Source organism: Ranitomeya imitator, chromosome 8 (genome assembly GCF_032444005.1).
Source record: "Ranitomeya imitator isolate aRanImi1 chromosome 8, aRanImi1.pri, whole genome shotgun sequence".
NCBI lineage: Eukaryota > Metazoa > Chordata > Amphibia > Anura > Dendrobatidae > Ranitomeya > Ranitomeya imitator.
The window spans coordinates 51,648,186-51,668,756 of record NC_091289.1 but is presented as its reverse complement, the minus strand read 5'-3'; positions in this window follow the sequence as shown (position 1 = coordinate 51,668,756).

Genomic DNA, 20,571 nt, shown 5'->3' with positions numbered 1-20,571 from the left:
CAATCCCTTCGTTATGTCATTCTCAATTAAGCAGATAAAAGGCCTGGAGTTGATTTGAGGTGTGGTGCTGCATTTGGAAGGTTTTGCTGTGAAGTAAACATGCGGTCAAAGGAGCTCTCCATGCAGGTGAAACAAGCCATCCTTAAGCTGCGAAAACAGAAAAAACCCATCCGAGAAATTGCTACAATATTAGGAGTGGCAAAATCTACAGTTTGGTACATCCTGAGAAAGAAAGAAAGCGCTGGTGAACTCATCAATGCAAAAAGACCTGGGCGCCCACGGAAGACAACAGTGGTGGATGATCGCAGAATAATCTCCATGGTGAAGAGAAACCCCTTCACAACAGCCAACCAAGTGACCAACACTCTCCAGGAGGTCGGCGTATCAATATCCAAATCTACCATAAAGAGAAAACTGCATGAAAGTAAATACAGAGGTTCACTGCACGGTGCAAGCCACTCATAGGCATCAAGAATAAAAAGGCTAGACTGGACTTTGCTAAAAAACATCTAAAAAAGCCAGCACAGTTCTGGAAGAACATTCTTTGGACAGATGAAACCAAGATCAACCTCTACCAGAATGATGGAAAGAGAAAAGTATGGTGAAGGCGTGGTACAGCTCATGATCCAAAGCATACCACATCATCTGTAAAACACGGCGGAGGCAGTGTGATGGCTTGGGCATGTATGGCTGCCAGTGGCACTGGGTCACTAGTGTTTATTGATGATGTGACACAGGACACAAGCAGCCGAATGAATTCTGAGGTATTCAGAGCCATACTGTGTGCTCAGATCCAGCCAAATGCAGCCAAACTGATCGGTCGTCGTTTCATACTACAGATGGACAATGACCCAAAACATAAAGCCAAAGCAACCCAGGAGTTTATTAAAGCAAAGAAGTGCAATATTCTTGAATGGCCAAGTCAGTCACCTGATCTCAACCCAATTGAGCAGCATTTCACTTGTTAAAGACTAAACTTCAGACAGAAAGGCCCACAAACAAACAGCAACTGAAAACCACCGCAGTGAAGGCCTGGCAGAGCATCAAAAAGGAGGAAACACAGCGTCTGGTGATGTCCATGAGTTCAAGACTTCAGGCAGTCATTGCCAACAAAGGGTTTTCAACCAAGTACTAAAAATGAACATTTTATTTACAATTATTGAATCTGTCCAATTACTTTTGGTCCCTTTAAAAACAGGGTGGCACATGTTAGGGAGCTGAAACTCCTAAAACCCTCATTCAATTTTAATGTGGATACCCTCAAATGAAAGCTGAAAGTCTGAACTTCAACTGCATCTGAATTGTTTTGTTTAAAATTCATTGTGGTAATGTCTATAACCAAAATTAGAAAAATGTTGTCTTTGTCCAAATATATATGGACCTAACTGTATACAGGACAGGAGGAGTGGTACTGTACAGTGTATATATACAGGACAGGAGGAGTGGTACTGTGCAGTGTATATATACAGGACAGGAGGAGTGGTACTGTGCAGTGTATATATACAGGACAGGAGGTGTGGTACTGTGCAGTGTATATATACAGGACAGGAGGAGTGGTACTGTGCAGTGTATATACAGGACAGGAGGAGTGGTACTGTGCAGTGTATATATGTGTATATATACATTACCGGAGGAGTGGTACTGTGCAGTGTATATACAGGACAGGAGGAGTGGTACTATACAGTGTATATATACAGGACAGGAGGAGTGGTACTGTGCAGTGTATATATACAGGACAGGAGGAGCGGTACTGTGCAGTGTATATATACAGGACAGGAGGAGTGGTACTGTGCAGTGTATATATACAGGACAGGAGGAGTGGTACTGTGCAGTGTATATATACAGGACAGGAGGAGTGGTACTGTGCAGTGTATATATACAGGACAGGAGGAGTGGTACTGTGCAGTGTATATATACAGGACAGGAGGTGTGGTACTGTGCAGTGTATATATACAGGACAGGAGGAGTGGTGCTGTGCAGTGTATATACAGGACAGGAGGAGTGGTACTGTGCAGTGTATATATACAGGACAGGAGGAGTGGTACTATACAGTGTATATATACAGGACAGGAGGAGTGGTACTGTGCAGTGTATATATACAGGACAGGAGGAGTGGTACTGTACAGTGTATATATACAGGACAGGAGGAGTGGTACTTTGCAGTGTTTATATACAGGACAGGAGGAGTGGTACTGTACAGTGTATATATACAGGACAGGAGGAGTGGTACTGTGCAGTGTATATATACAGGACAGGAGGAGTGGTACTGTGCAGTGTATATATACAGGACAGGAGGTGTGGTACTGTGCAGTGTATATATACAGGAGGAGTGGTACTGTGCAGTGTATATATACAGGAGGAGTGGTACTGTGCAGTATATATATACAGGACAGGAGGAGTGGTACTGTGCAGTGTATATCTACAGGACAGGAGGAGTGGTACTGTGCAGTGTATATATACAGGACAGGAGGAGCGGTACTGTGCAGTGTATATACAGGACAGGAGGTGTGGTACTGTGCAGTGTATATATACAGGACAGGAGGAGTGGTACTGTGCAGTGTATATATACAGGACAGGAGGAGCGGTACTGTGCAGTGTATATATACAGGACAGGAGGAGTGGTACTGTGCAGTGTATATATACAGGACAGGAGGAGCGGTACTGTGCAGTGTATATATACAGGACAGGAGGAGTGGTACTGTGCAGTGTATATATACAGGACAGGAGGAGCGGTACTGTGCAGTGTATACACAGGACAGGAGGAGTGGTACTGTACAGTGTATATATACAGGACAGGAGGAGTGGTACTGTGCAGTGTATATATACAGGACAGGAGGAGTGGTACTGTACAGTGTATATATACAGGACAGGAGGAGTGGTACTGTGCAGTGTATATATACAGGACAGGAGGAGTGGTACTGTGCAGTGTATATATACAGGACAGGAGGTGTGGTACTGTGCAGTGTATATATACAGGACAGGAGGTGTGGTACTGTGCAGTGTATATACAGGACAGGAGGAGTGGTACTGTGCAGTGTATATATACAGGACAGGGGAGTGGTACTGTGCAGTGTGTATATACAGGACAGGAGGAGCGGTACTGTGCAGTGTATATATACAGGACAGGAGGAGCGGTACTGTGCAGTGTATATATGCAGGACAGGAGGAGTGGTACTGTGCAGTGTATATATACAGGACAGGAGGAGCGGTACTGTGCAGTGTATATATGCAGGACAGGAGGAGTGGTACTGTGCAGTGTATATATACAGGACAGGAGGAGCGGTACTGTGCAGTGTATATACAGGACAGGAGGTGTGGTACTGTGCAGTGTATATATACAGGACAGGAGGAGCGGTACTGTGCAGTGTATATATGCAGGACAGGAGGAGTGGTACTGTGCAGTGTATATATACAGGACAGGAGGAGCGGTACTGTGCAGTGTATATATACAGGACAGGAGGAGTGGTACTGTGCAGTGTATATATACAGGACAGGAGGAGCGGTACTGTGCAGTGTATATATACAGGACAGGAGGAGTGGTACTGTGCAGTGTATATATACAGGACAGGAGGAGCGGTACTGTGCAGTGTATATACAGGACAGGAGGAGTGGTACTGTACAGTGTATATATACAGGACAGGAGGAGTGGTACTGTGCAGTGTATATATACAGGACAGGAGGAGTGGTACTGTACAGTGTATATATACAGGACAGGAGGAGTGGTACTGTGCAGTGTATATATACAGGACAGGAGGAGTGGTACTGTGCAGTGTATATATACAGGACAGGAGGTGTGGTACTGTGCAGTGTATATATACAGGACAGGAGGTGTGGTACTGTGCAGTGTATATACAGGACAGGAGGAGTGGTACTGTGCAGTGTATACATACAGGAGGAGTGGTACTGTGCAGTGTATATACAGGACAGGAGGAGTGGTACTGTGCAGTGTATATATACAGGACAGGGGAGTGGTACTGTGCAGTGTATATATACAGGACAGGAGGAGCGGTACTGTGCAGTGTATATATGCAGGACAGGAGGAGTGGTACTGTGCAGTGTATATATACAGGACAGGAGGAGCGGTACTGTGCAGTGTATATATGCAGGACAGGAGGAGTGGTACTGTGCAGTGTATATATACAGGACAGGAGGAGCGGTACTGTGCAGTGTATATACAGGACAGGAGGTGTGGTACTGTGCAGTGTATATATACAGGACAGGAGGAGCGGTACTGTGCAGTGTATATATGCAGGACAGGAGGAGTGGTACTGTGCAGTGTATATATACAGGACAGGAGGAGCGGTACTGTGCAGTGTATATATACAGGACAGGAGGAGTGGTACTGTGCAGTGTATATATACAGGACAGGAGGAGCGGTACGGTGCAGTGTATATATACAGGACAGGAGGAGTGGTACTGTGCAGTGTATATATACAGGACAGGAGGAGCGGTACTGTGCAGTGTATATACAGGACAGGAGGAGTGGTACTGTACAGTGTATATATACAGGACAGGAGGAGTGGTACTGTGCAGTGTATATATACAGGACAGGAGTAGTGGTACTGTACAGTGTATATATACAGGACAGGAGGAGTGGTACTGTGCAGTGTATATATACAGGACAGGAGGAGTGGTACTGTGCAGTGTATATATACAGGACAGGAGGTGTGGTACTGTGCAGTGTATATATACAGGACAGGAGGTGTGGTACTGTGCAGTGTATATACAGGACAGGAGGAGTGGTACTGTGCAGTGTATACATACAGGAGGAGTGGTACTGTGCAGTGTATATACAGGACAGGAGGAGTGGTACTGTGCAGTGTATATATACAGGACAGGGGAGTGGTACTGTGCAGTGTATATATACAGGACAGGAGGAGCGGTACTGTGCAGTGTATATATGCAGGACAGGAGGAGTGGTACTGTGCAGTGTATATATACAGGACAGGAGGAGCGGTACTGTGCAGTGTATATATGCAGGACAGGAGGAGTGGTACTGTGCAGTGTATATATACAGGACAGGAGGAGCGGTACTGTGCAGTGTATATACAGGACAGGAGGTGTGGTACTGTGCAGTGTATATATACAGGACAGGAGGAGCGGTGCTGTGCAGTGTATATATGCAGGACAGGAGGAGTGGTACTGTGCAGTGTATATATACAGGACAGGAGGAGCGGTACTGTGCAGTGTATATATGCAGGACAGGAGGAGTGGTACTGTGCAGAGTATATATACAGGACAGGAGGAGTGGTACTGTGCAGAGTATATATACAGGACAGGAGGAGTGGTACTGTGCAGTGTATATATACAGGACAGGAGGAGCGGTACTGTGCAGTGTATATATGCAGGACAGGAGGAGTGGTACTGTGCAGTGTATATATACAGGAGGTGTGGTACTGTGCAGTGTATATATACAGGACAGGAGGAGTGGTACTGTGCAGAGTATATATACAGGACAGGAGGAGTGGTACTGTGCAGTGTATATATACAGGACAGGAGGAGCGGTACTGTGCAGTGTATATATGCAGGACAGGAGGTGTGGTACTGTGCAGTGTATATATGCAGGACAGGAGGAGCGGTACTGTGCAGTGTATATATGCAGGACAGGAGGAGTGGTACTGTGCAGTGTATATATGCAGGACAGGAGGAGTGGTACTGTGCAGAGTATATATACAGGACAGGAGGAGTGGTACTGTGCAGAGTATATATACAGGACAGGAGGAGTGGTACTGTGCAGTGTATATATACAGGACAGGAGGAGCGGTACTGTGCAGTGTATATATGCAGGACAGGAGGAGTGGTACTGTGCAGTGTATATATACAGGAGGTGTGGTACTGTGCAGTGTATATATACAGGACAGGAGGAGTGGTACTGTGCAGTGTATATATACAGGACAGGAGGTGTGGTACTGTGCAGTGTATATATACAGGATGTGTGGTACTGTGCAGTGTATATACACAGGACAGGAGGAGTGGTACTGTGCAGTGTATATATGCAGGACAGGAGGAGTGGTACTGTGCAGTGTATATATGCAGGACAGGAGGAGTGGTACTGTGCAGAGTATATATACAGGACAGGAGGAGTGGTACTGTGCAGAGTATATATACAGGACAGGAGGAGTGGTACTGTGCAGTGTATATATACAGGACAGGAGGAGCGGTACTGTGCAGTGTATATATGCAGGACAGGAGGAGTGGTACTGTGCAGTGTATATATACAGGAGGTGTGGTACTGTGCAGTGTATATATACAGGACAGGAGTGGTACTGTGCAGTATATATATGCAGGACAGGAGGAGCGGTGCTGTGCAGTGTATATATACAGGACAGGAGGAGTGGTACTGTGCAGTGTATATATACAGGACAGGAGGAGCGGTACTGTGCAGTGTACATATACAGGACAGTTGGAGCGGTACTGTGCAGTGTATATATGCAGGACAGGAGGTGTGGTACTGTGCAGTGTTTATATACAGGACAGGAGGAGCGGTACTGTGCAGTGTATATATACAGGACAGGAGGTGTGGTACTGTGCAGTGTATATATACAGGACATGAGGAGTGGTACTGTGCAGTGTATATATACAGGACAGGAGGAGTGGTACTGTGCAGTGTATATATACAGGACAGGAGGAGTGGTACTGTGCAGTGTATATATACAGGACAGGAGGAGCGGTACTGTGCAGTGTATATATACAGGACAGGAGGTGTTGTACTGTGCAGTGTATATATACAGGACAGGAGGAGCGGTACTGTGCAGTGTATATATGCAGGACAGGAGGTGTGGTACTGTGCAGTGTATATATACAGGAGGTTTGGTACTGTGCAGTGTATATATACAGGATGTGTGGTACTGTGCAGTGTATATACACAGGACAGGAGGAGTGGTACTGTGCAGTATATATATACAGGACAGGAGGAGCGGTACTGTGCAGTGTATATATACAGGACAGGAGGAGTGGTACTGTGCAGTGTATATATACAGGACAGGAGGAGTGGTACTGTGCAGTATATATATACAGGACAGGAGGAGCGGTACTGTGCAGTGTATATATACAGGACAGGAGGAGTGGTACTGTGCAGTGTATATATACAGGACAGTTGGAGCGGTACTGTGCAGTGTATATATGCAGGACAGGAGGAGTGGTACTGTGCAGTGTATATATACAGGACAGGATGTGTGGTACTGTGCAGTGTTTATATACAGGACAGGAGGAGTGGTACTGTGCAGTGTATATATACAGGACAGGAGGTGTGGTACTGTGCAGTGTATATATACAGGACAGGAGGAGCGGTACTGTGCAGTGTATATATACAGGACAGGAGGAGTGGTACTGTACAGTGTATATATACAGGACAGGAGGAGTGGTACTGTGCAGTGTATATATACAGGACAGGAGGAGCGGTACTGTGCAGTGTATATATACAGGACAGGAGCAGTGGTACTGTGCAGTGTATATATACAGGACAGGAGGAGCGGTACTGTGCAGTGTATATATACAGGACAGGAGATGTGGTACTGTGCAGTGTATATATACAGGAGGTGTGGTACTGTGCAGTGCATATATACAGGACAGGAGGAGTGGTACTGTGCAGTGTATATATACAGGACAGGAGGAGCGGTACTGTGCAGTGTATATATACAGGACAGGAGGTGTGGTACTGTGCAGTGTATATATACAGGAGGCGTGGTACTGTGCAGTGTATATATACAGGACAGGAGGAGCGGTACTGTGCAGTGTATATATATAGGACAGGAGGAGTGGTACTGTGCAGTGTATATATACAGGAGGTGTGGTACTATACAGTGTATATATACAGGACAGGAGGAGTGGTACTGTGCAGTGTATATATACAGGACAGGAGGAGCGGTACTGTGCAGTGTATATATACAGGACAGGAGGAGTGGTACTGTGCAGTGTATATATACAGGACAGGAGGAGCGGTACTGTGCAGTGTATATATACAGGACAGGAGGAGCGGTACTGTGCAGTGTATATATATAGGACAGGAGGAGTGGTACTGTGCAGTGTATATATACAGGACAGGAGGAGCGGCACTGTGCAGTGTATATATACAGGATAGGAGGAGCGGTACTGTGCAGATATACAGTACAATACAGATAAGGCCACATTCACACTTTCAGTATTTGGTCAGTGTTTCACCTCAGTATTTGTAGCCAAAACCAGCAGTGGGTGATAAATGCAGAAGTGGTGCATTTGTTTCTATTATACTTTTCCTCTGGATTGTCCCACTCCTGGTTTTGGCTTAAAAATACTGATTATAATACTTAACAAATACTGACCTTGTGAATGTGGGCTTAATACAGGTACTCATTAAGGTGGAATCACACTAGAATATGGAATCGGATGTGATATGCCAACGATACCCGGCTCTTGCTCTGCTGCGAGCGTGAGCCAAGTGTCCGTGCTCCAATGCTCTCGCAGCATAGATGTGGAGGAGAAGGAGAAATTCATTTCTCCATCTCCTCAATGGTCTGACTCGCCGTGTATCGGACTGCAACATCTGAGAAAAAAAAAAAAACGACTGCACACTGACAGCAAGTGGGAAGAAAATTGTACCACTTTTGTGGAAGAAAATGGAACCAATTTTTTTTATACTCTTTATTAGCCCATGTGGCAACATTTCACTCCCATAAATGTTCAGTTATGGATCCAAAACATTGCCACATGGGCCAGTAAAGAGTCCGCTACTTTTCTAACAATTAATCAGGCTCCCTCATTCCTGTATCCATGGCTCCGTCCTTGTCTTCATGGCTCCTTATCCCCTTCCTTGTCTGCATGGCTCCTTATCCCTGTCCTTGTCTGCATGGCTCCTTATCCCCGTCCTTGCCTGCATAGCTCCTTATCCCCGTCCTTGTCTGCATGGCTCCTTATCCCTGTTCTTGTATGCATGGTTCCTATTAAAAAAAACAAAAAAACATCCTACTTACCTTCACTGCATGCCCTCGCAGCATCTCATTCCGGTGCCAGCAGCTCCTGTGGCCGGGTGATCACGTGTCCCGCGCTCATTAAGGTAATGAATATTTACTCCACGCTTATGGGAGTGGAGAGAGGTGAATACTCATTACCTTAATGAGCGGAGGACACATGCTCGCTCGGCCTGAAGAGCTGCTTGCGCAGGAACGAGATGCAGCGAGGGCGCGCAAGGAAGGTAAGTAGGATGTGTGCTGGAAGCCGGCAGCTGTGCACGCTATAAGAGAAATGAATATTCACTGCCAGCGCAGTGAATTTTCATTTCTCTTTAGCAGCGGCACAGGCTTTAGCCACAGCAACCGGCTCCTGCCTCTGTGACCCGCTGCTCCCCCTCCGTCTTTCTGAGACAATGACTCGTGTATAAGCCGAGGGGGGCCTTTTCAGCTAAAAAAAAATATGCTGAAAAACTCGGCTTTATACACGAGTATATATGGTATACTACATTATATTATATACACAGCTGCATATTTTATACCGTGTTATGGAATATAGAGCGGTGTAAATATTATATAGTGTAGAGATGTGGCAGTGTATATACTGTATAGTGTGAATTCTACACTATATACATAGCGCCATACTATATAAACATCTCTAGACTAATTATATATATATATATATATATATATATATATATACACTAGATGGTGGCCCGATTCTAACGCATCGGGTATTCTAGAATATGCATGTCCTCGTAGTATATTGCCCAGCCACATACTATATTGCCCAGCCACGTACTATATTGCCCAGCCACGTACTATATTGCCCAGTCACGTACTATATTGGCCAGCCACGTAGTATATTGCCCAGCCATGTAGAATATTGCCCAGCCACATACTATATTGCCCAGCCACGTAGTATATTGCCCAGCCACGTGGTATATTGCCCAGTCACGTAGTATATTGCCCAGCCACATAGTATATTGCCCAGCCACATAGTATATTGCCCAGCCACATAGTATATTTCCCAGCCACGTAGTATATTGCCCAGCCACGTAGTATACTGCCCAGTCACGTAGTATATTGCCCAGCCACGTAGTATATTGCCCAGCCACGTAGTATATTGCCCAGCCACGTAGTATATTGCCCAGTCACCAAGTATATTGCACAGCCACGTAATATACAGCACAGAGCCACGTAGTATATAGCACAGCCACGTAGTATATAGCACAGCCACGTAGTATATAGCACAGCCATGTAGTATATAGCACAGCCACGTAGTACATAGCACAGCCATGTAGTATATAGCACAGCCACGTAGTATATAGCACAGCCACGTAGTATATAGCACAGCCCATGTAGTATATAGCATAGCCCACGTAGTACATAGCATAGAGCCGTAGTATATAACACAGGCCATGCAGTATATAACATAGCCCATGCAGTATAAAACACAGCCACGTAGTATATAGCACAGCCCACGTAGTATATAACACTGCCCACGTAGTATATAACACAGCCATGTAGTATATTGCAGAGCCACGTAGTATATAGCACAGCCGATGTAGTATATAGCACAGAGACGTAGTATATAACACAGCCCACGTAGCATATAACACAGCCCATGTGGTATATAGCAATGTGGGCACCATATTCCTGTTAAAAAAAGAATTAAAATAAAAAATAGTTATATACTCACCTTCCGGCGGCCCCCAGATCCAGCCCAGACCTTTACCAATGCTCCTCGCGACACTCTGGCCCCAAGAATGCATTGCGGCAATAACACGTGATGATGTAGCGGTCTCGCGAGACCGCTACGTCATCTCCGGTCATTGCCGCAATGCATTCTTGGTACCGGAGCGCCGCAAGGAGCAGCAGGAAAGGCACCGGAAGGTGAGAATAGCACAATTTATTTTTTTTTAATTATTTTTAACATTAGATCTTTTTACTATTGATGCTGCATAAGCAGCATCAATAGTAAAAAGTTGGTCACACAGGGTTAATAACTGCGGTAACAGACTGCATTACACCGTGTTATGCCGCGGTGTAACGCAGTCCGTTTAATGGACTGCTAAACCGCTATGGGGGCACTGACTGGAGGGGAGTAGGGAGGGGGCGAATTCGTGGCTGGACTGTGCCCGTCGATGACTGGTCGCGGCTGGCCGTGACCGTGATTTCCGTGACAGACAAACAGACGTAAGTGACCCTTAGATGATTAGATAGATAGATACTGCGACTATACACAGCAGTATCACCTATATATCGAATATGAAGTAGTCTATACATTATACAGATGATACTGCAAATGTTGGATACACGTTATATATACTGCTACTGCTGTATATAATGATAGTATCACCTACATAATGTATATACAGCAGTCTATACACATTCTATAGGAGATGCTGGTACTGTATATACGTTATATGTAGGTGATACTGCTGGGTGTGTGTGTGTGTATGTGTATATATATATATATATATATATACATACACCGTCCGCAGTGTCAACTATAACGAATATACACATCAGTAGCAGTATGTATTGCCTATAGAATGTATATAGACTGCTGTATATACATTATATAGGTGATACTATCATTATATACAGAAGCAGCCAGTATCACTTATATATTGTATATACAGCAGTCTATATACATTCTATAGGCAATACTACTACTGATGTGATATATACGTTATATATGGGTGATACTGCCGTGTATATATGTACGTGTGTGTGTATATAGACACACACCAATATTGCCTATATAACGAATATACACATTAATAGCGGTATTTCCTATATAATGTATATAGACTGCTATATATATATATATATATATATATATATATATACACACATTATATAGGTGATACTGCTGTATATAATCACTGTATCACCTATATAATGTATGTATAGCAGTCTATATACATTATATAGTGAATACTGCTACTGATGTGTATATACGTTATATAGATGATACTGCTGTGTATATATGTACGGGTGTGTGTATATAAATATATATGCACACACACACCGCAGTGTCACCTATATAATCTCTATACATCAGTAGCAGCATTCCCTATATAATGTATATAGACTGCTATACATACATTATATAGGTGATACAGTGATTATATATAGCAGCATCACCTATATAATGTATATATAGCAGTCTTCACACATTATATAGGTGCAACTGCTGTATATACACATTTTAAAAAATCATCTTGGGACTTACCCAGGTCCCTGAGATGGGGGGGAGGTCGGTAGGATAAAGGGCTGAGGTGGGTCGGGTCCCAGCGTCGGCGGTAGAGGATCCCGACCGCAGGCAGCATTAGTGTGCAGTCTTCTCTGACGCTGGTTCAGGCCGGCCAGCGTCAGACACAGGTGGAGGCGCCCTATTCGCGCGCCAGCCTTTTCAAATATCTCCGTGTGCACGCGGGGTCTCCTGCTTGCCCGCGCTGGCAAGGGCAGCAGCAGCAGACGTGCACACTCAGCACACGCAGGCGGCAGGAACAAGGACCGCGGCCGTGCACTGCTCGTTGCTCCCGTGACCCGCACTGATGCCAGCCGCCGCGGCCCTTGTGAGTGCGGGCAACTGAACGCACACATACAGGACCATTTAAAGGGCCGGTGCGCTATGTAGTAAAATCGCTGCCGGTCTTCCAGCGGCCCTGTGCAGCTGCACAGGCACCGGCCCGGGGGGCACATGCATTCCTGCCACCCGGCCCAGTCCGCCCCTGCCAGTGTCTATCTTACAAATCATATATATGTCCCTCATCCTGGTATCTATATATCCCCCATCCTGGCATATGGCCCCCCTGTGCTGCTGGCACACTGGCACATTTCCCCCATTTGCTGCTGGCACACTGCCCCCCTTGTGCTGCTGGCACACTGCCCCCCTGTGCTGCTGGAATGTTGCCTCCCTGTGCTGCAGGCACACGCCCCCCATGTGTTGCTGGCACACTGCCCCCTGTGCTACTAGCACACTGCCCCCCTGTGCTGCTGGCACACCTGCCCCCTGTGCTGCTGGCACACTGCCCCCCTTGAGCTGCTGGCACACTGCCCACTGTGCTGCTGGGTTGCCCAGCCAGGGGAGTGGGGCACTCGGTACTGGGTCCGGTCTCAAGGGGGATGTTACGGTGGCTGCGACCCAGCCCGTGGCCTTGGGCTCAACGTTAAAGGGGAACGGTCTTTAAAGGGGAAAATGTTTATGAGTCTGTCATGACGCCACCTGTGGTATTCGGTCAGTAGTGAGACCGACGCTGCATTGAAGGGGTCCCCTGGGGGATGTTGCAGCAGCACGGGTGTTACACTTCCCATAGGTGAAGCAGGGTCCTATGGTGTGTGGCCAAGATGATGGTACGTGCCGCTGAATAAATGGAGGAGACAAGATGTAAGTCTTTACCTGGTTTACTGTAGTTGGCAGGCCACAGTCCAGGGTACCAGGCACGGATGATGGTGGTCCGGCTGACTCAGAGGCAATGGAGGGTTCCCTTTTCCAGTAGAGGTCCGTGAGCCTTTCCAACTAGCGCCGTTAAAGGTGAGGTCCCTGCTGCCTGAAGCTTCCTGCAGAGTTCTCTATTCCCCCATCCTAAGACAGGTACCTGCATGATGAGCAGCTTGAGCTGTTTTATAGGGACTCTATCCTGCCCCAGGCTCCTCAGGTGCTGCTGCGTCTCAGGTGTGGCGTGGACAATGTCTGTTTGATCTTATGCCCTCTGGTTCTGCCAAGTGTCATAGAGTTCCACTAAAGCCTCGGGCTCCTGGTACCCGGCTTCTGCGCTATGAGGGTGCCCGGTCACAGTTCCCCTCTGAGCCCTGTTCCTCTACTTTGCTCCTTCCCTTCTGGCTACTCTACATACATCCCTTCAGGTCTTCCTCCTTCCAGGGGCTGCAGCTCCCTCTTGGCTGCTCCGGCCTCTCTGTCTGCTCTACGTCTCTCCTAGACGTTTAACATGAAGGGCATAGCATCCCCTTTCTCTGTGGTGCCGGGTATATGTCACTCTGTCACCAGGGTATAAGTCATGATCAGGGTGTCCCCTTAAGAGGTGCGATTCCACATCCCTGTGGTTGACAAACAGTTCCTTTTGCCGGTTTGTTCCCTTATAAATCCCCATCCTCAGTCCAAATTGAAGGACATAACAGTTCCAGATCTAATAGGTCCTCTACTGGCTGGTTTAATGGTGTGGGATTGAGCTTTGGCTAACAGGTTCTTTTGTTCCATGGCCTCCCATTTAGTTTGGCGTTGCCTTTCCTCTGCTGCTAGTTTAAGGATCTGCTGTTTACAATAGTCCTCCTTGTCAGTCAATTGCACACCATTTGCTGCTGATAAGGCCTCTATTGGCAATCCCATAAGGTCTCTACTAGGGTGCTTCCAATGTACTGTCTCTTTGGGCCTACATGCCTTCAGGGGCGATGTTACTGGGGTCATTGGTTCAGTTAACGAGTCACACACATCAGTCATGCGATCCCAGGTTATGGCCATTGTAATCTGTTTAAGCATTAAGGTTTGTGGGGGTGCTAGTGGTCCCACTAAGGTGTCTTCAGCTACCGGGGCAGTGAACATACCTGTCTCGCTGGTGTCAGGGTCTTGTTTTGCCTCCTCCACTGGGGTCAGGTTGTCTGGTTGCCATGCCTGGTCCGCGGGCTGCAGGGCCTGGTGCTGCTGTGTGGTCATCTCCGTGTTCGGCGTCTCGCTTTCTGGTTCGGCAACACTTTCCGGCTCCATCGGGGAAGCAGTCGTGAAGTCCAGTTGTTCCGTCGGTGTTGTCGCCTCACGTTCCGGCAGGGTCTTACTTTCTGGCTCTGTCGGGGTTGCAGTCACAAGGTCCGGATCTCCAGTCGGCGGCGTCTCCTTCTCCAGCAGCTGCTCTACATCGCTCCTAGACGTCTCGTCTGCTTGGTCTCTCTGGACCAACTGCCTAACTCCTCCTCCAGGTAAGGATACATATAGCTTAGGAAAGCTCCCCTGAATCCGGGTCTTGAGCTTCCCCTCCTGGCCTGGATTCAGAATGTGTTGCATGTGTGTGCCTTACCTGGTGAAGAGAACACCATTACTTCTGAGCATGACACTACCTTACCCCAAAAGGAAAAGCAACATCACTGCAGCAACCGGTCACCTGGGTGCTGCACTGTTGGCACACTGCCCCTTGTGCTGCTGGCACACTGCCCCCTGTGCTGCTTCCCCCCTGCCCCCCTGTGCAGCTGGCACACTGCCCCTCATCTTATCCTGGATATGGCCCCCCATCAATATAAGCCCCCCTGCTGGCACGCACATGGCCCCCCTCTCTATATATGCCCCCCTGCTGGCACACACACATGCACCCCCCAGTCACTACATGCCCCCTGCAGGCACACACATGATAAAATAACAAACACTTAACTCAGCTTCTGATGATGGCTCCGTGCTCCCAGCTCCTCGGTTGCACTTCCCGTTTCCCAGGCCTCAGATCATGTGACCAGAGCACAAAGTGATGACATCACTGTGCTGTGCCGATCTCATGATCGGATGTCGGCACAGACACGGGAAGAGCCACGGGAGAACTGGGAGCATGGAGACATCATCAGAAGGTGAGTTAACAAAAGTTTAGTCTCAGGCCACCTTCTCACGTTTAGTATTTGGTCAGAAATGTAATCAGTATTTGTAAACCAAAATTAAGACTGGAAAAGTATAATAGAAACACGTCACCACTTCTGCATTTTTCTGTTTTTTTGCTTATAAACACTGATGTAAAATACTGACGTTGTGAACGTGGCCTAAAGATTACAATGACTTCCAATCAAAGTTCAAAATTTGTATCCTTCAGTTGCAAAGTTAAAGAGATCAAGAATATCAAAATTATTTTTCCACTCCTGCAATAAGATAGCAACACTGATTGGGGAAGTGATTTTAGCAATGTCGGTAATCATACAGAAATGAAGACTCATGTTTTAATCTGACTAAATATACTCTTTTACTGGAAATAATTAGAAAAATGAGAGTAATGAGTCAAAGAGTATTAATTAAGTTGTAATGAAGCGCTTTTCATACGTCAAGCATCAGCAAAGTCGCAACATTTTTGCTTTTTGTTCCTTCGCCAGGAGTGTGAGTAAAACAGATAACATCAAAGTATTTAGTGAGAAAAAATAACTTAAAAATGGGAATTTTGAGAGCGCTACTTTAAGGAGAAATCTTCACCAGACCGAGTGCCAAGTGCCCATCAAGAGGAAGAGGCGCAAGGAAGTACTTCCTATTAGATGACTTAGAATAGTGATTTCCCATACCATAAGCATGAGGAACCCTCCAACAATTTTGAGGAATCTCTACTTTCATTCCCAGCTGAAGGAATCTTGGTGTAAAGGTAGTCAGAACAATCTGTAATTCTAGACTAACTATGCAGCTTATTCTAGTTGAAATGTGTTGACTGTTATGCCAAGCATTTTAAAGAAGGGTGAGATCAGTTTGCCATTTGTACAGTAAAATCTAACAGGTCTTCTTTTTCCTGGGAACCACTGAATAAATTCTGGCAATATTTAGTTAGGAAACATTCCATTAAAGTGGATTTTATACTTTAAGAAAAATGCAAGGACTTGGTACACTCAGAAATCTAAGGAGCAGTAGGATGGGTGAAATGGAATTCAGCAGGGATGAAAGAAATTTGAAGCTCAGAATGTGGAGGACACCAAGCAGAAGTATAGAGTCTCAATCCCAAGGCACAGGTGTGTGCCATTAGGGATCTTAAATATGATTAGGGAGATGTGTCACTGAGCTACGCTGGGCAACCTGCAAAACCTGACGTGGAGCACAACACAGGGCAGTGGACCAAGGTGATGTAAGCAGAATCTGAAATTCCTGGGATAGGTGTGTAGCAGGAGAAGTGATGTTGACAGTGAATATCAATGCTACAGTCAATCACTAAGGTCAATGCCTACATCCTAAGAGCCGCTGAGTGATTGGCTGCAGCAGTCATGTGTGCAATCAACATGACATCATTCCTGTAACCTACACAAAGAGAACACAGCAGTGGCAGATAGCAAATGCTGAAATCAGGGAAGGTGAACATTTAATCTTTCGTAATTTTACAAGTATATCAGAATTGGTAGACATTTTGTAAAAGGTAAAAAGCTTTAAGAATACAAGTGTTTCTGTTTTTATGGTATCAGTTATAAGCAAGTATGACCCATTCAGCTTGGTCGCATTGGCTATAGTTATATGTAGCAAATTTTTGCTCTGTGTTAGCAAAGAATGTGGTCAGATTTATGTTCTAAGCCAGTGTGGACTATCTCCTTTGGCACACTACTTTTCAAATACTCTTTATAGGTTGTAAAAAAGCTTCATGATACTGACTTATCACTAAGCAAAGTCCTTGGTGGGATATGAATCCAGGACACAAGGCTACAACGAAACAGTGCAAACCACTGAGCCACTATACAAGCAAATAAGAGTGTACATAGGTTTGAAGAAGAGTTGAGCTTAGCTATGGATATCCTTGTCTTTCCCATGGGTGCACTTTTACTTCTTTCACAACAATGTAATATTAGCAAACACATGAAGGGAACCAGACAGGAGTCTTGTCTTCTGTTTTACAACCTAGAAAAATCAAGCTCTTCCCATGGTAAAAAATCCAAAAAACTAATCAAGACAAGGATATAATCAATATAATTTTATTAAATTCCACATATAAAAACTATTTATTACAAGAGAAAAAAATGAAAAAAATAAATATCAATATATATGCAACCAAATAATTAATATGTGCCCCAATGCAACTGGCTATTTATAGTCTGAATCACCATAAGGTCACTACTCATTCCTACCACCTGTTACTAATATTAAAAAATATATATATTAAAAAACCAATTGAATAGAAAGTGAAAAAGTGCAATGTGCCTCAGTGCAATAACATACATGTGATGTAATGGATCTAGTTGTAATAGCTTGCAAGAAACAATAAAGTGCTACTGTAAAAAGTGTAAACACAGGACAGGTAGGCAGAAGCCAGAAGACACTTACTCTGATTATCTCTTATGTACTCCACTGTGGGTAGCCAGGACATTTAGGGGCACCCCGACGCGCGTTTCGGACGCACTTGCTGACGAAGGAGCAAGTGCGTCCGAAACGCGCGTCGGGGTGCCCCTAAATGTCCTGGCTACCCACAGTGGAGTACATAAGAGATAATCAGAGTAAGTGTCTTCTGGCTTCTGCCTACCTGTCCTGTGTTTACACTTTTTACAGTAGCACTTTATTGTTTCTTGCAAGCTATTACAACTAGATCCATTACATCACATGTATGTTATTGCACTGAGGCACATTGCACTTTTTCACTTTCTATTCAATTGGTTTTTTAATATATATATTTTTTAATATTAGTAACAGGTGGTAGGAATGAGTAGTGACCTTATGGTGATTCAGACTATAAATAGCCAGTTGCATTGGGGCACATATTAATTATTTGGTTGCATATATATTGATATTTATTTTTTTCATTTTTTTCTCTTGTAATAAATAGTTTTTATATGTGGAATTTAATAAAATTATATTGATTATATCCTTGTCTTGATTCGTTTTTTGGATTTTTTACCATGGGAAGAGCTTGATTTTTCTATACTTTTGGTAGTGGTTCACTACATCTCTAATGCACTGGGTGTTCTTAAGGTTTTTATAGAGAAATAGATTTTATTATATTTATATATTATATGATATAATTTTACCTGAACAACATTCGTGTATTTTTATTAATGTTTTACAACCTAGAATAATGGGGGTGAACAGTTGAAGTTGATGTTGAGCCCGTAATCTTTTGTGCAGGAAATTACTGCTTTGCAATTCAAGTTATGGGCTCACAAAATTGGGTTGTCTCTATAAAAATGTAGATAAACACATTCTATAAAACAACAACAAAAAAATAAAATAATAATAATAACAAATATATATATATATTTATATATATATAATTGTCTAAGGGGTACTTCCGTCTTTCTGTCTGCAACTTCCGTCATGGAAATCCTGTGTCGCTGATTGGTCTTGCCAGCTGCCTGTCATGGCTGCCGCGACCAATCAGTGATGGGCACAGTCCGATTAGTCCCTCCCTACTCCCCTGCAGTCAGTGCCCGCCGCCCGCTCACTCACCGCTCACACAGGGTTAATGCCAGCGGTAACGTTCCGTGCTATGCCGTGGGTAACGTTACCGCTGCTATTAACCCTGTGGGTCCCCAACTTTTTTACTATTGATGCTGCGTATGCAGCATCAATAGTAAAAAGATGTAGTATTAAAAATAATAAAAAAACAAAAAACTTGCTATGCTCACCTTCCGTAGTCCGACGATGCGCTCGCGGCTGCTGCCACCTTCCGTTACCAGAGATGCTTTGCGAAGTTACCGAGAAGACTTAGCGGTCTCGCGAGACCGCTAAGTCATCTGGGTAATTTCACAATGCGTCCTGGGAACGGAAGATGGCGGCAGCCACGCGCATAGGGACAGCTTCGCTGGATCCCAGGGAGTGAGTATATAACTATTTTTTGTTTTAATTATCTTTTTTAAACACGGAAATGTGCCCACACTGCTATATACTCCATGAGCAGTGTTATATAGCATGTGGGCTGCGTTATATACAGCATGGCTGCTATATACTACGTGGCCAGTGTTATATACTACGTGGCCAGTGTTATATACCACGTGGGCAGTGTTATATACCACGTGGGCTGTGTTATATACCGCGTGGCTGCTATATACTACGTGGCCAGTGTTATATACTATGTGGGCAGCATTATATACTGCGTGGGCAGTGTTATATACCCCATGTGCTGCATTATATACCACGTGGCTGCTATATACTACGTGGCCAGTGTTAGATACTATGTCACCTGTGTTATATACTGCGTGACTGCTATATTCTGCGTGGGCTGTGTTATATACTATTTGGGCTGTGTTATATACTGCGTGGCCACTGTTATATATTGCGTGGCCTGTATTAACGCATTGGGTATTCTAAAATATGTATGTATATAGCAGCCACATAGTATATAGCACAGGCCACGTAGTATTTGTCTGCTATATACTACATGGCTCCTACATACTACGTGGCCTGTGCTATATACTATGTGGCTGCTATATACATACATACATACATATTCTAGAATACCCGATGCGTTATAATCGGGCCACCATCTAGTATATATATAAATATTATTATACTTGCTATTTTTACTCCACTTTGTCGCTCTCTTTGTAACACTAACCTCCCTAACTACTGCACGGATGGTTGCTGATACACATGGAGGATAAAAATAACTCTCTGCGGGAGATAAATACAAGTGCATATGTATCTCTGCCTAAGCACAGCACCCACTCGTTACAGTCTGATGAGTGATTTTAATGGATTTTCAATGTCTAGTAAGGAGTTAAATTGAACTGACGACAAGACGTAGTGTAAGCAACAGGGACCCTATTAACCTACTTCAGTGGGAAAAACAATAGCTCTAGACAATGTCTCCCTGAGTTATAAATGTTACGAGTGAATGTTTTATCAATCATGAACATTATCGAAATCATAATGTGCTGTTGTATCAGGTCAAGAATTCAAAAAGGTTCAACTATAGTCAATATTTTTGTCTCTAAATTACCGTATCTCTTTTTTTATATTCTCTATTTTTTTGTTTGG